This window comes from Syngnathus leptorhynchus, unplaced genomic scaffold, assembly GCF_054491065.1.
Source record: "Syngnathus leptorhynchus isolate UIUO unplaced genomic scaffold, UIUO_Slep HiC_scaffold_79, whole genome shotgun sequence".
In the NCBI taxonomy this organism is placed as follows: domain Eukaryota; kingdom Metazoa; phylum Chordata; class Actinopteri; order Syngnathiformes; family Syngnathidae; genus Syngnathus; species Syngnathus leptorhynchus.
In genome coordinates, this window is record NW_028232046.1 from 180,001 (window position 1) to 195,000 (window position 15,000).

A 15,000-nucleotide genomic window follows, 5' to 3' on the forward strand; every position below is an offset into this window, starting at 1 on the left:
CGCGCGTTTGGGGAGGGAGGGCGACCCGTAGGACGGCCCGCCGACTACACGACCGTTTGGCAGAGCGAGTGCAAGGTTAGGCGAGCTGGGCGGTAACTCGGGTTAGTCTGGGGAGACTCGCGGTGGACAGGGGGGCGCGAATCCGGCCGGGCGGCCCCATCGATTAAGCATTGGTAGGGAGCCGAGGATGAGCCGTGCGAAGTGGCCTCGGAGGCGGTCCGTGGGGGACGACGGGGGGGGGACGGGCGTCGGCCCTCCGGCCCGAGCAGAGAACGTTCGGTCACCCAAGCGGGAATCTGCGCCCCGGCCCGAGTCGGACTCGGTCGGTGCGGCCCGCTGAGGCCCTCAACTATTCCCGTACGCGGGGGTCGGGAGCTGCGGCGCTGCGCCGGCGACTTACCCGCGCGAGGCACGCACTGCGTGCGGCCAGGATGCGGAGTTGGATCGGCGCTGGTTGGGAACCCTCGGGGAACGAAGGCGGACGGCGGCCAGCCGGCGCCGACGAACCCGTCGGGGAGGGGGCTGGTGGCAGGCGCGATCGGCACTATTGCTGACTGCCGGGAGGGAAGCTGCGCCCCGGCCGAGTCAGACTCAGCCGTTGCGGCCCCCCCGAGCCCGCAGCGCGTAGCGCGGAAGCCATACGCCCCCCCGATGCGGAGCGACAGACGCCCCCGCGACCGCGGTTGGTCGGGAAGGCTTTTCGGATAGAGGTCGGACGGTGTGTGTGGACGGCTTCCCGTGGTGCCGCCGCTATCAAGCCGGAGGGTTTGAGAAACGACATTCGCGGAAGGACCGGCGCGGCCGGCGGACGCTCGCACGCGCGGCGCCCGACACTCAGCCGCTCGCTCGGCCTCCGTGGATCGTGGCTAGGTGGGATGGATGCCAAACCGGGTCGTCTCGGTCTCGCCGCAGTACGGTCGCGCCGGGGCCTGCGGGGCGGCGCGGGGAGCGCACGCTCACGCGGCGGCCGGGGCGCTAGAGTGCGACCCGCAGTGGGTAGGAACCGTCCACCCGACGTCGGACGAGCCGAGGCCGATGGAGGCCCTACCAAGGCGGGTCATGAGTGCCAGTCGGTCAGTTGGGTGAGGGGGTACTCGGAGGCCCGCCGGGAGCAGACGGGCGACCGGGGATGGGGGGCGTACGCGGGCGGGCGCCGGGAGAAGACGGCCCGTCCGGGGTCGAATCTCGGCCTGTGTTTTCGGAGCCGGCCGGGCATCACGCTCCCTCCTTGGATGGACAACATTCGTAGTTGACACTTTGTGTCATTTTATCCGAGCGGGCGGGCGCCTCGAGAGGCGGACCGTCCGGGGCGACTCTCGGCCTGTGTTTTCGGAGCCGGCCGGGCCTCAAGCTCCCTCCTTGGATGGACAACATTCGTAGTTGACACTTTGTGTCATTTTATCCGAGCGGGCGGGCGCCGCGAGGCGGACCGTCCGGGGCGACTCTCGGCCTGTGTTTTCGGAGCCGGCCGGGCATCACGCTCCCTCCTTGGATGGACAACATTCGTAGTTGACACTTTGTGTCATTTTATCCGAGCGGGCGGGCGCCTCGAGAGGCGGACCGTCCGGGGCGACTCTCGGCCTGTGTTTTCGGAGCCGGCCGGGCCTCAAGCTCCCTCCTTGGATGGACAACATTCGTAGTTGACACTTTGTGTCATTTTATCCGAGCGGGCGGGCGCCGCGAGGCGGACCGTCCGGGGCGACTCTCGGCCTGTGTTTTCGGAGCCGGCCGGGCATCACGCTCCTTCCTTGGATGGACAACATTCGCAGTTGACACTTTGTGTCATTTTATCCGAGCAGACGGGCGCCTCGAGAGGCGGACCGTCCGGGGCGACTCTCGGCCTGTGTTTTCGGAGCCGGCCGGGCATCACGCTCCCTCCTTGGATGGACAACATTCGTAGTTGACACTTTGTGTCATTTTATCCGAGCGGGCGGGCGCCTCGAGAGGCGGACCGTCCGGGGCGACTCTCGGCCTGTGTTTTCGGAGCCGGCCGGGCCTCAAGCTCCCTCCTTGGATGGACAACATTCGTAGTTGACACTTTGTGTCATTTTATCCGAGCGGGCGGGCGCCGCGAGGCGGACCGTCCGGGGCGACTCTCGGCCTGTGTTTAAGGAGCCGGCCGGGCATCACGCTCCTTCCTTGGATGGACAACATTCGCAGTTGACACTTTGTGTCATTTTATCCGAGCAGACGGGCGCCGCGAGGCGGACCGTCCGGGGCGACTCTCGGCCTGTGTTTTCGGAGCCGGCCGGGCATCACGCTCCCTCCTTGGATGGACAACATTCGTAGTTGACACTTTGTGTCATTTTATCCGAGCAGACGGGCGCCGCGAGGCGGACCGTCCGGGGCGACTCTCGGCCTGTGTTTAAGGAGCCGGCCGGGCATCACGCTCCTTCCTTGGATGGACAACATTCGCAGTTGACACTTTGTGTCATTTTGTTCGGCCTGTGTTTAAGGAGGCGGCCGTCCTCCACTCGGTCCGTGTTTAAGGAGCGACACTCGCGCTCCGGTTTGGCCTGTATTTAGGGAGGCGGCCGTCCTCCGCTTGGTCTGTGTTAAGGGCGACACTCGGTCCATGTTTGAGGAGCCTGGCCCTGACGCTCCTCTCCGGCCTGTGTTTAAGGAGGCGGCCGTCCTCCCCTTGGTCTGTGTTAAGGGCGACACTCGGTCCATGTTTGAGGAGCCTGGCCCTGACGCTCCTCTCCGGCCTGTGTTTAAGGAGGCGGCCGTCCTCCCCTTGGTCTGTGTTAAGGGCGACACTCGGTCCATGTTTGAGGAGCCTGGCCCTGACGCTCCTCTCCGGCCTGTGTTTAAGGAGGCGGCCGTCCTCCCCTTGGTCTGTGTTAAGGGCGACACTCGGTCCATGTTTGAGGAGCCTGGCCCTGACGCTCCTCTCCGGCCTGTGTTTAAGGAGGCGGCCGTCCTCCCCTTGGTCTGTGTTAAGGGCGACACTCGGTCCATGTTTGAGGAGCCTGGCCCTGACGCTCCTCTCCGGCCTGTGTTTAAGGAGGCGGCCGTCCTCCCCTTGGTCTGTGTTAAGGGCGACACTCGGTCCATGTTTAAGGAGCCTGGCCCTGACGCTCCTCTCCGGCCTGTGTTTAAGGAGGCGGCCGTCCTCCCCTTGGTCTGTGTTAAGGGCGACACTCGGTCCATGTTTGAGGAGCCTGGCCCTGACGCTCCTTTCCGGCCTGTGTTTAAGGAGGCGGCCGTCCTCCCCTTGGTCTGTGTTAAGGGCGACACTCGGTCCGTGTTTAAGGAGCCGGCCCTGACGCTCCTCTTCGGCCTGTGTTTAAGGAGGCGGCCGTCCTCCACTTCCTTCCATGCACCACCACATTCGCAGTTGACACTTTGCCATTTTTTCAGAGAGGTGACACTTAGTCGTTTTTTCGAAAGTTGACACTTAGTCGTTTTTTCGAAAGTTGACACTTTGCCGTTTTTTCAGAGAGGTGACACTTTGTCGTTTTTTCGAAAGTTGACACTTAGCCGTTTTTTCGAAAGTTGACACTTAGCCGTTTTTTCGAAAGTTGACACTTAGTCGTTTTTTCGAAAGTTGACACTTAGTCACTTTTTCGCCACAGTGACACCTCCAGCGCGTGCCACGGCGCTTTTCAGGTCTTCTATCCGACCTTGTGCTGTCGAGGACGGCGTGTCCGACGCCGTGGGGAGACCAGCACCATCTCCTCCATACTCGTAAACGAGGTGCTTTGGAAAACGGGGGGAAAGTCGATGAGTACACTGACTACTGGGACCATTTCATTGTACTCTGGCGCACCTGAAGACCAAAAAAGGTACTGCACCTTAGCCCGGGTACCTCACCCCCTGGTACCTCGAGGAGAACTTAGAAAAATTTCGACAAATTTTTGGTGAGCTCCAGGGAGAGAGGCTGATTTTTCGCTTTTTGAGGCCGACCGCCGAACCGGCGCGGGGCGGACTCACAAGCCCCGCAGAGCCGTGGGCACTTAGTCGTTTTTTCAGAGAGGCGACACTTAGTCGTTTTTTTGAAAGTTGACACTTAGCCGTTTTTTCGAAAGTTGACACTTAGCCGTTTTTTCGAAAGTCGACACTTAGCCGTTTTTTCGAAAGTTGACACTTAGTCGTTTTTTCGAAAGTTGACACTTAGTCGTTTTTTCGCCACAATTGGCTCTGAGCTCCAGGGGGAGAGCCTGGTTTTGCCTTATTTCAGGCCGGCTGGGGAACCGGCGCGGGTCGGATGCACGAGCCCGCAGAGCCGTGGGCACTTTGCCGTTTTTTCAGAGAGGCGACACTTAGTCGTTTTTTCAGAGAGGCGACACTTAGCCGTTTTTTCAGAGAGGCGACACTTAGCCGTTTTTTCAGAGAGGCGACACAGCCGTTTTTTCAGAGAGGCGACACTTAGCCGTTTTTTCAGAGAGGCGACACTTAGCCGTTTTTTCGAAAGTTGACACTTAGTCGTTTTTTCGAAAGTTGACACTTAGTCGTTTTTTCGCCGATTTTGCTGGGACCTCCAGGCGAGGACCGGCGTTTTCCGTCTTCCGGGTCCGACCCGGGAACCAGCGCTGAGCGGACACATTCGCTCGCAAGTGCCGTTGGCACTTAGAAAATTTTTCGTTTGTCATGAGCTCCGGGCGAGGACCGGCGTTTTTCGTCTTCCGGGTTCGACCCGGGAACCAGCGCCGAGCGGACACATTCGCTCGCAAGTGCCGTTGGCACTTAGAAAATTTTTCGTTTGTCATGAGCTCCGGGCGGAGACCGGCGTTTTTCGTCTTCCGGGTTCGACCCGGGAACCAGCGCCGAGCGGACACATTCGCTCGCAAGTGCCGTTGGCACTTAGAAAATTTTTCGTTTGTCATGAGCTCCGGGCGGAGACCGGCGTTTTTCGTCTTCCGGGTCCGACCCGGGAACCAGCGCCGAGCGGACACATTCGCTCGCAAGTGCCGTTGGCACTTAGAAAATTTTTCGTTTGTCATGAGCTCCGGGCGGAGACCGGCGTTTTTCGTCTTCCGGGTCCGACCCGGGAACCAGCGCCGAGCGGACACATTCGCTCGCAAGTGCCGTTGGCACTTAGAAAATTTTTCGTTTGTCATGAGCTCCGGGCGGAGACCGGCGTTTTTCGTCTTCCGGGTTCGACCCGGGAACCAGCGCCGAGCGGACACATTCGCTCGCAAGTGCCGTTGGCACTTAGAAAATTTTTCGTTTGTCATGAGCTCCGGGCGGAGACCGGCGTTTTTCGTCTTCCGGGTTCGACCCGGGAACCAGCGCCGAGCGGACACATTCGCTCGCAAGTGCCGTTGGCACTTAGAAAATTTTTCGTTTGTCATGAGCTCCGGGCGGAGACCGGCGTTTTTCGTCTTCCGGTTCCGACCCGGGAACCAGCGCCGAGCGGACACATTCGCTCGCAAGTGCCGTTGGCACTTAGAAAATTTTTCGTTTGTCATGAGCTCCGGGCGGAGACCGGCGTTTTTCGTCTTCCGGGTTCGACCCGGGAACCAGCGCCGAGCGGACACATTCGCTCGCAAGTGCCGTTGGCACTTAGAAAATTTTTCGTTTGTCATGAGCTCCGGGCGGAGACCGGCGTTTTTCGTCTTCCGGGTTCGACCCGGGAACCAGCGCCGAGCGGACACATTCGCTCGCAAGTGCCGTTGGCACTTAGAAAATTTTTCGTTTGTCATGAGCTCCGGGCGGAGACCGGCGTTTTTCGTCTTCCGGGTTCGACCCGGGAACCAGCGCCGAGCGGACACATTCGCTCGCAAGTGCCGTTGGCACTTAGAAAATTTTTCGTTTGTCATGAGCTCCGGGCGGAGACCGGCGTTTTTCGTCTTCCGGGTTCGACCCGGGAACCAGCGCCGAGCGGACACATTCGCTCGCAAGTGCCGTTGGCACTTAGAAAATTTTTCGTTTGTCATGAGCTCCGGGCGGAGACCGGCGTTTTTCGTCTTCCGGGTTCGACCCGGGAACCAGCGCCGAGCGGACACATTCGCTCGCAAGTGCCGTTGGCACTTAGAAAATTTTTCGTTTGTCATGAGCTCCGGGCGGAGACCGGCATTTTTCGTCATTCGAGGCCGACGGGGGAACCAGCCGGAGCGGACACGTTTGCTCGGAAGAGCCGTTGGCACTTAGAAAAAATTCCGTGTCTCGTGAGCTCCAGGGGGGACAGGCTGGTTTTATTCATCCGTAGCCGACATGGGAACCAGCGCGGAGCGGATTGGTGTTGCGCTGGCATATACCTCATCTCTCTCAGGAGTCCCCCCCTTATACGTGCCGATGGTGTTTTGGAAAACGGGGGGTAACTGGATGAGTACACTGACTAGGGGGACCAGTACACTAGCGAGTGGGACCAGTACACTGACTAGTGGGACCAACACACTATGAGCGCCTGGTACCTAAAATGGAAGTATAGAGGCCGAATTTCGGGCAAGATCACGCCGGGTTAGGCTTCCAGGACCTCGGCTAAGCAATTTTAACGGGTCGCCCGGTTCTTTTTTGAACCAGCCCGGTTCTTTTTTTGATCCAGCCCGGTTCTTTTTACACTTCCAGCTGGAGCTCGGGAGCGGCTTTTTGCACAAGATCACGCCGTGTTAGGCTTCCAGGACCTCGGCTAAGCAATTTTAACGGGTCGCCCGGTTCTTTTTTGATCCAGCCCGGTTCTTTTTTTTATCCAGCCTGGTTCTTTTTACACTTCCAGCTGGAGCTCGGGAGCGGCTTTTTGCACAAGATCACGCCGTGTTAGGCTTCCAGGACCTCGGCTAAGCAATTTTAACGGGTCGCCCGGTTCTTTTTTTTATCCAGCCCGGTTCTTTTTTTATCCAGCCCGGTTCTTTTTACACTTCCAGCTGGAGCTCGGGAGCGGCTTTTTGCACAAGATCACGCCGTGTTAGGCTTCCAGGACCTCGGCTAAGCAATTTTAACGGGTCGCCCGGTTCTTTTTTGATCCAGCCCGGTTCTTTTTTGATCCAGCCCGGTTCTTTTTACACTTCCAGCTGGAGCTCGGGAGCGGCTTTTTGCACAAGATCACGCCGTGTTAGGCTTCCAGGACCTCGGCTAAGCAATTTTAACGGGTCGCCCGGTTCTTTTTTGATCCAGCCCGGTTCTTTTTTTATCCAGCCCGGTTCTTTTTACACTTCCAGCTGGAGCTCGGGAGCGGCTTTTTGCACAAGATCACGCCGTGTTAGGCTTCCAGGACCTCGGCTAAGCAATTTTAACGGGTCGCCCGGTTCTTTTTTGAACCAGCCCGGTTCTTTTTTTGATACAGCCCGGTTCTTTTTACACTTCCAGCTGGAGCTCGGGAGCGGCTTTTTGCACAAGATCACGCCGTGTTAGGCTTCCAGGACCTCGGCTAAGCAATTTTAACGGGTCGCCCGGTTCTTTTTTGAACCAGCCCGGTTCTTTTTTTTATCCAGCCCGGTTCTTTTTACACTTCCAGCTGGAGCTCGGGAGCGGCTTTTTGCACAAGAACACGCCGTGTTAGGCTTCCAGGACCTCGGCTAAGCAATTTTAACGGGTCGCCCGGTTCTTTTTTGATCCAGCCCGGTTCTTTTTTTTATCCAGCCCGGTTCTTTTTACACTTCCAGCTGGAGCTCGGGAGCGGCTTTTTGCACAAGATCACGCCGTGTTAGGCTTCCAGGACCTCGGCTAAGCAATTTTAACGGGTCGCCCGGTTCTTTTTTGATCCAGCCCGGTTCTTTTTTTTATCCAGCCCGGTTCTTTTTACACTTCCAGCTGGAGCTCGGGAGCGGCTTTTTGCACAAGATCACGCCGTGTTAGGCTTCCAGGACCTCGGCTAAGCAATTTTAACGGGTCGCCCGGTTCTTTTTTGATCCAGCCCGGTTCTTTTTTTTATCCAGCCCGGTTCTTTTTACACTTCCAGCTGGAGCTCGGGAGCGGCTTTTTGCACAAGATCACGCCGTGTTAGGCTTCCAGGACCTCGGCTAAGCAATTTTAACGGGTCGCCCGGTTCTTTTTTGATCCAGCCCGGTTCTTTTTTTTATCCAGCCCGGTTCTTTTTACACTTCCAGCTGGAGCTCAGCAGCGGCTTTTTGCACAAGATCACGCCGGGTTAGGCTTCCAGGACCTCGGCTAAGCAATTTTAACGGGTCGCCCGGTTCTTTTTTTGATCCAGCCCGGTTCTTTTTACACTTCCAGCTGGAGCTCAGCAGCGGCTTTTTGCACAAGATCACGCCGGGTTAGGCTTCCAGGACCTCGGCTAAGCACTTCTAACGGGCCCTGGTCCACCCCTGCCAGCGCATTTCAAAACTTGGCATTAATTTCGACCTAAGAGACGAAGTCTGATTTTTTTCTACCACTTGGGCGGCCTTTTTGCACCCAGAACACCCGCACCGGCACCATAAATTCGAAGGGTGCCGAGTGCGTCGGCGCAGATTCTGCGACGGAGTGACACTTCCCTCTTGTGGACATTCGGCGGTAGGTGAAATGCGCACTCGGTCTTCTCTTTTCTTTTCCTTCCAGTGAAACTTTGGCAACATTCTGCGAGCTGCTGGCTTCCAGAACCTCGGCCAAGCAGGTGGAGGATTTTTTTCCACTTCCAGCTGGAGGTGAGGAGGGACTTTTTGGGCAAGATCACGCCGACTTAGCAAGCAAGGTGGAAGTGCCAGCATGCTCCGTGGCTGGAAGTGTGGATGTGCCAGCACCCTCCGTGCCTGGAGCTATGGAAGTGTGGAGCTCCAGCACCCTCCGTGCCTATGGAAGTGTGGAGCTCCAGCACCCTCCCTGCCTATGGAAGTGTGGAGCTCCAGCACCCTCCCTGCCTATGGAAGTGTGGAGCTCCAGCACCCTCCCTGCCTATGGAAGTGTGGAGCTCCAGCACCCTCCCTGCCTATGGAAGTGTGGAGCTCCAGCACCCTCCCTGCCTATGGAAGTGTGGAGCTCCAGCACCCTCCCTGCCTATGGAAATGTGGAGCTCCAGCACCCTCCCTGCCTATGGAAGTGTGGAGCTCCAGCACCCTCCCTGCCTATGGAAGTGTGGAGCTCCAGCACCCTCCCTGCCTATGGAAGTGTGGAGCTCCAGCACCCTCCCTGCCTATGGAAGTGTGGAGCTCCAGCACCCTCCCTGCCTATGGAAGTGTGGAGCTCCAGCACCCTCCCTGCCTATGGAAGTGTGGAGCTCCAGCACCCTCCGTGCCTGGAGCTATGGAGCTCTGGAGCTCTGGAGCTATGGAGCTATGGAAGTAGGGAGCTATGGAGCTCTGGAGCTATGGAGCTATGGAGCTATGGAAGTATGGAGCTCTGGAGCTATGGAGCTATGGAGCTCTGGGGCTATGGAAGTATGGAGCTATGGAGCTATGGAGCTATGGAGCTATGGAGCTCTGGAGCTATGGAGCTATGGAAGTAGGGAGCTATGGAGCTATGGATGTATGGAGCTATGGAGCCACCAGCCAGCCAGGCTGGAGCTATGGAAGTATGGAGCCATGGAGCTCCGGAGCTATGGAAGTATGGAGCTATGGAGCTATGGAGCTCTGGAGCTCTGGAGCTATGGAGCTATGGAGCTATGGATGTATGGAGCTATGGAGCCACCAGCCAGCCAGGCTGGAGCTATGGAAGTATGGAGCCATGGTGCTCTGGAGCTATGGAAGTATGGAGCTATGGAGCTATGGAGCTATGGAGGTATGGAGCTATGGAGCTATGGAGGTATGGAGCTCTGGAGCTATGGTGCTATGGAGCTCTGGAGGTATGGAGCTATGGAGCTATGGTGCTATGGAGCTCTGGAGCTATGGAAGTATGGAGCTCTGGTGCTATGGAAGTATGGAAGTATGGAGCTATGGAGCTCTGGAGCTATGGAAGTATGGAGCTATGGAGCTCTGGAGGTATGGAGGTATGGTGCTATGGAGCTCTGAAGCTATGGAACTATGGAGCTCTGAAGCTATGGAGCTATGGAGCTCTGGTGCTCTGCAGCTATGGAAGTATGGAGGTATGGAGCCACCAGCCAGCACCCTCCGTGGCTCATCCACGCCGGCCCAGAGTTCCAGCCGCTCGGCTTCACTCTCTCACAAGCCCCGCCTGGAGCTCCCCGGCCCACCCCTGGTACCTCAACTACCGAGGCCAGCCGCTCGACCACGCCGGCGCAGAGTTCCAGCCGCTCGGATAAGCTCTGTCACTCTCCCGCTAAGCAGCCACCGGTAACGGGGAAATGTCGCCGCCTTGTGGACACGCCCTTGTAAATGAATGGGCTTTCGCACTTAGTGCAATTTTCGCCAACTCTCTGACTGGAGCAATGGAAGTATGGAGCTCTGGAGCTCTGGAGCTATGGAAGTATGGAGCTATGGAAGTATGGAGCTATGGAGCTATGGATCTATGGAAGTATGGAGTTATGGAGCTCTGGAGCTATGGAGCTATGGAGCTATGGAGCTATGGAGCTATGGAAGTCTGGAGCTATGGAAGTATGGAGCTATGGAAGTATGGAGCTATGGAGCTATGGAGCTATGGAGCTATGGAGCCACCAGCCAGCACCCTCCGTGGCTCAACCACGCCGGCCCAGAGTTCCAGCCGCTCGGCTTCACTCTCTCACAAGCCCCGCCTGGAGCTCCCCAGCCCGCCCCTGGTACCTCAACTACCGAGGCCAGCCGCTCGACCAGGCCGGCCCAGAGTTCCAGCCGCTCGGCTTCACTCTCTCACAAGACCCGCCTGGAGCTCCCCGGCCCACCCCTGGTACCTCAACTACCGAGGCCAGCCGTTCGACCACGCCGGCGCAGAGTTCCAGCCGCTCGGATAAGCTCTGTCACTCTCCTGCCGCGCAGCCACCGGTAACGGGGAAATGTCGCCGCCTTGTGGACACGCCCTTGTAAATGAATGGGCTTTCGCACTTAGTGCAATTTTCGCCAACTCTCTGACTGGAGCTATGGAAGTATGGAGCTATGGAGCCACCAGCCACCCAGGCTGGAGCTATGGAGCTCTGGAGGTATGGAGCTCTGGTGCTATGGAAGTATGGAGCTCTGGTGCCATGGAAGTATGGAGCTATGGAGCTATGGAAGTATGGAGCTATGGAGCTCTGGAAGTATGGAGCTATGGAGCTCTGGAGGTATGGAGCTATGGAGCCCTGGAGCTATGGAGCCCTGGAGCTATGGAGCTATGGAGCTCTGGTGCTATGGAGCTATGGAGCTCTGGTGCTATGGAGCTATGGAGCTCTGGTGCTATGGAGCTATGGAGCTCTGGTGCTATGGAGCTATGGAGCTCTGGTGCTATGGAGCTATGGAGCTCTGGTGCTATGGAGCTATGGTGCTCTGGTGCTATGGAGCTATGGAGCTCTGGAGGTATGGAGCTATGGAGCTCTGGAGCTCTGGAGGTATGGTGCTATGGAGCTATGGAGCTCTGGAGGTATGGAGGTATGGAGCTCTGGTGCTATGGAGCTATGGAAGTATAGAGCTATGGAAGTATGGAGCTCTGGAGGTATGGAGGTATGGAGCTATGGAGGTATGGAGCTCTGGAGGTATGGAGCTCTGGTGCTATGGAGCTATGGAAGTATAGAGCTATGGAAGTATGGAGCTCTGGAGGTATGGAGGTATGGAGCTCTGCAGCTATGGAAGTATGGAGCTCTGGAGGTATGGAGCCACCAGCCAGCACCCTCCGAGGCTGGATCAATGGAAGTGTTTAGGTACCAGGCGGCCAAAGTGCCGAGGCCTCACGCTCGACCACGCCGGCGCAGAGTTCCAGCCGCTCGGATGAGCTCTGCCACTCTCCCGCCGCGCAGCCACCGGTAACGGGGAAATGTCGCCGCCTTGTGGACACGCCGTTGTAAATGAATGGGCTTTCGCACTTAGTGCAATTTTCGCCAACTCTGTGACTGGAGCTATGGAAGTATGGAGCTCTGGAGCTCTGGAGCTATGGAGCTATGGAAGTATGGAGCTATGGAAGTATGGAGCTATGGAGCTATGGATCTATGGAAGTATGGAGTTATGGAGCTCTGGAGCTCTGGAGCTATGGAGCTATGGAGCTATGGAGCTATGGAAGTCTGGAGCTATGGAAGTATGGAGCTATGGAGCTATGGAGCTATGGAGCTACGGAGCTATGGAGCTATGGAGCCACCAGCCAGCACCCTCCGTGGCTCAACCACGCCGGCCCAGAGTTCCAGCCGCTCGGCTTCACTCTCTCACAAGCCCCGCCTGGAGCTCCCCAGCCCGCCCCTGGTACCTCAACTACCGAGGCCAGCCGCTCGACCAGGCCGGCCGAGAGTTCCAGCCGCTCGGCTTCACTCTCTCACAAGACCCGCCTGGAGCTCCCCGCCCCACCCCTGGTACCTCAACTACCGAGGCCAGCCGCTCGACCACGCCGGCGCAGAGTTCCAGCCGCTCGGATGAGCTCTGCCACTCTCCCGCCGCGCAGCCACCGGTAACGGGGAAATGTCGCCGCCTTGTGGACACGCCCTTGTAAATGAATGGGCTTTCGCACTTAGTGCAATTTTCGCCAACTCTGTGACTGGTGCTATGGAAGTATGGAGCTCTGGTGCTATGGAAGTATGGAGCTATGGAGCTCTGGTGCTATGGAGCTATGGAGCTCTGGAGGTATGGAGCTCTGGAGGTATGGAGCTCTGGTGCTATGGAGCTATGGAGCTCTGGTGCTATGGAGCTATGGAGCTCTGGAGGTATGGAGCTCTGGAGGTATGGAGCTCTGGTGCTATGGAGCTATGGAGCTCTGGTGCTATGGAGCTCTGGAGGTATGGAGCTATGGAGGTATGGAGCTCTGGTGCTATGGAGCTATGGAGCTCTGGTGCTATGGAGCTATGGAGCTCTGGAGGTATGGAGCTCTGGAGGTATGGAGCTCTGGAGGTATGGAGCTCTGGTGCTATGGAGCTATGGAGCTCTGGTGCTATGGAGCTATGGAGCTCTGGAGGTATGGAGCTCTGGTGCTATGGAAGTATGGAGCTCTGGTGCTATGGAAGTATAGAGCTATGGAGGTATGGAGGTATGGAGCTATGGAGCTCTGCAGCTATGGAAGTATGGAGCTCTGGAGGTATGGAGCCACCAGCTAGCACCCTCCGTAGCTGGATCAATGGAAGTGTTTAGGTACCAGGCGGCCAAAGTGCCGAGGCCTCACGCTCGACCACGCCGGCGCAGAGTTCCAGCCGCTCGGATAAGCTCTGTCACTCACCCGCCGCGCAGCCACCGGTAACGGGGAAATGTCGCCGCCTTGTGGACACGCCGTTGTAAATGAATGGGCTTTCGCACTTAGTGCAATTTTCGCCAACTCTCTGACTGGAGCTATGGAAGTATGGAGCTATGGAGCCACCAGCCACCCAGGCTGGAGCTATGGAGCTCTGGAGGTATGGAGCTCTGGTGCTATGGAAGTATGGAGCTATGGAGCTATGGAAGTATGGAGCTATGGAGCTATGGAGCTCTGGAAGTATGGAGCTATGGAGCTCTGGAGGTATGGAGCTATGGAGCCCTGGAGCCCTGGAGCTATGGAGCCCTGGAGCTATGGAGCTATGGAGCCCTGGAGCTATGGAGCTATGGAGCTCTGGAGGTATGGAGCTATGGAGCCCTGGAGCTATGGAGCTCTGGAGGTATGGAGCTATGGAGCCCTGGAGCCCTGGAGCTATGGAGCCCTGGAGCTATGGAGCTATGGAGCCCTGGAGCTATGGAGCTATGGAGCTCTGGTGCTATGGAGCTATGGAGGTATGGAGCCACCAGCCAGCACCCTCCGTGGCTGGATCAATGGAAGTGTTTTAGGTACCAGGCAGCCAAAGGGCCGAGGCCTCACGCTCGACCACGCCGGCGCAGAGTTCCAGCCGCTCGGATAAGCTCTGTCACTCACCCGCCGCGCAGCCACCGGTAACGGGGAAATGTCGCCGCCTTGTGGACACGCCGTTGTAAATGAATGGGCTTTCGCACTTAGTGCAATTTTAGCCAACTCCGTGGCTGCAAGTATGGAAGTATGGAGCTATGGAGCCACCAGCCAGCACCCTCCGCGGCTGGAGCTATGGAAGTATGGAGCTATGGAGCTATGGAAGTATGGAGCTATGGAGCTATGGAGCTCTGGAAGTATGGAGCTATGGAGCTCTGGAGGTATGGAGCTATGGAGCCCTGGAGCCCTGGAGCTATGGAGCCCTGGAGCTATGGAGCTATGGAGCCCTGGAGCCCTGGAGCTATGGAGCTATGGAGCTCTGGAGGTATGGAGCTATGGAGCCCTGGAGCCCTGGAGCTATGAAGCCCTGGAGCCCTGGAGCTATGGAGCTATGGAGCTCTGGTGCTATGGAGCTATGGAGCTATGGAGCCACCAGCCAGCACCCTCCGTGGCTGGATCAATGGAAGTGTTTTAGGTACCAGGCAGCCAAAGGGCCGAGGCCTCACGCTCGACCACGCCGGCGCAGAGTTCCAGCCGCTCGGATAAGCTCTGTCACTCACCCGCCGCGCAGCCACCGGTAACGGGGAAATGTCGCCGCCTGGCGGACACGCCGTTGTAAATGAATGGGCTTTCGCACTTAGTGCAATTTTAGCCAACTCCGTGGCTGCAAGTATGGAAGTATGGAGCTATGGAGCCACCAGCCAGCACCCTCCGCGGCTGGAGCTATGGAAGTATGGAGCTATGGAGCTATGGAAGTATGGAGCTATGGAAGTCTGGAGCTATGGAGCTCTGGGGCTATGGAAGTATGGAGCTCTGGGGCTATGGAAGTATGGAGCTATGGAGCTCCGGGGCTATGGAGCTATGGAGCTCCGGGGCTATGGAGCTCCGGGGCTATGGAGCTATGGAGCTCCGGGGCTATGGAGCTCCGGGGCTATGGAGCTCCGGGGCTATGGAGCTATGGAGCTCCGGGGCTATGGAGCTCCGGGGCTATGGAGCTCCGGGGCTATGGAGCTCCGGGGCTATGGAGCTATGGAGCTCTGGGGCTATGGAGCTCCGGGGCTATGGAGCTATGGAGCTCCGGGGCTATGGAGCTCCGGGGCTATGGAGCTATGGAGCTCCGGGGCTATGGAGCTCCGGGGCTATGGAGCTATGGAACTATGGATCTCTGGAGCTCTGGAGCTATGGAAGTATGGATGATCCAGCACCCTCCGTGGCTGACCGCTGGTGCTCGGG